The following is a 1612-nucleotide window of genomic DNA, read 5'->3' on the forward strand; positions in this document are numbered from 1 at the left end:
GGGGCAGAGAGAAAGACAGAGAATTGGAAGCAGGCTCCAGGCCCTGAGCTGTCAGCACAGAGCCGGATGTGGGACTTCAGACTGCAAACTGTGAGATCATGACCTGAGCCAAAGTCAGAAGCTTAACCGACTGAGCCACCCAGGGGCCTTGATCAGTGATTTCAATTTGGAACTTGAGAGTAATTGAGGAAGGTTGGGATGGCAGTGTCTTGGCCCTGCTTCTAGACCAGAGAAGTACTGATTTTACAAACTTTATATATTGAGGTTCTGAGTAAGGTGCATTTACAAAAGGAGGCTGCAGACGAAAAGGAATTTGAACGGTTTTGAAAATCTAATGTGCCATTACAGATGTCCTTTCCTCCCACCTTCTCCTCCACTGTTCGCCTTGCCTGGGAGCCCCAAAGGTGACTTCTATTATAAGGAGGAGGGGGGTGTAGTTAGAACCGCCTCATAGAATCAGTGACTTTGAGTGTCACACCACAACAGACCAGGTCTGATCACACCATTTAGAAGGCACGCAAACCTTCTCTCCTGGAGAAAGATAACATTGCAGTCTGGAAATGATGAAATTATTGTCCTAACAATAACATATGAGAGTGCTCTGCAGCAGAACATAGCTCCCTAAGGGCTTACAACTATGCAGCTATTTGTCTAGATAAACACACACACCACATGCCACCTACTTGCACACACTCCACTGATGACTGATATGCACAGCCTTAATGGACTCTTTTATATGGCTACAGAGACTGTGTCTTAGTAGTTGGTGGGGTGACCTCAGCATGGGTTTGAATCCCAGTCCTACCACTAACTTCCTGCATGACCTTAGGAAAATGATTTAGCCTCTGTAAGCCTCAGTTTCCCCCATCCATAAGATGGAAGTAATAGTAGTATCTACCTTGTAGGGTTGTTGGGTGGATGTGATGAGAAGATGTGTGGAAAGCCCAGTTCCTAGCACCACAGTACGTCTTCAGTAAGTGCTGGACATACAGAAACCACTTTTCTTTTTAACCCCCTACCTCTTGGTAGGAGAGGCCATTCCCCCTCTCGCTCCCCAGTGAAATCCCTGAGGAAGGATTAAGTAAGGATGGTGTTTAGTACCCTTCATTTGTCTCCCTTAAGAATCCCTCTCATCCTGCCAACTGGGTTTATCTAATTCCCATCCTCTGCCTTTCCACCTTCCCAGTTCAATCTGTTCAAGATTTCAGTTCAATCCCTGACTCCAGGCAGATGGTCTTAAGGAGTCCGAGGACATGCGCTCATTGCTCTGCTGTGGTCAGCTTGGGCATCTGGTCTCGTTCTGAGCTGACAGTGCGGCTCTCCGGTGGCCGAGTCCTGACAGGTGTGCCTCTTCCTCATGGATATCAGAAGAGCTTCCCCTGCACTCCCGTGTTCTGTTTCCTGAGTGGACTTCTGCCTCTGAACTCAAGTTCTCTCCATATTTGAATCATCAGAAACCTGCCCCCTGCTAACCGCTTCCACTCCTAACACCGGCACTGAGTGCCTCTCGTTCAGCTGGAGGCCGATTACCTCCTCCACCTTGCCCCGGATTACATCACCCCTTGGCACTTGTGCTGGTGGTTCTTTGTTTGTTTGTTTTTTTTTTAAATTT

Source organism: Suricata suricatta, chromosome 3 (genome assembly GCF_006229205.1).
Source record: "Suricata suricatta isolate VVHF042 chromosome 3, meerkat_22Aug2017_6uvM2_HiC, whole genome shotgun sequence".
NCBI classification, from domain to species: domain Eukaryota; kingdom Metazoa; phylum Chordata; class Mammalia; order Carnivora; family Herpestidae; genus Suricata; species Suricata suricatta.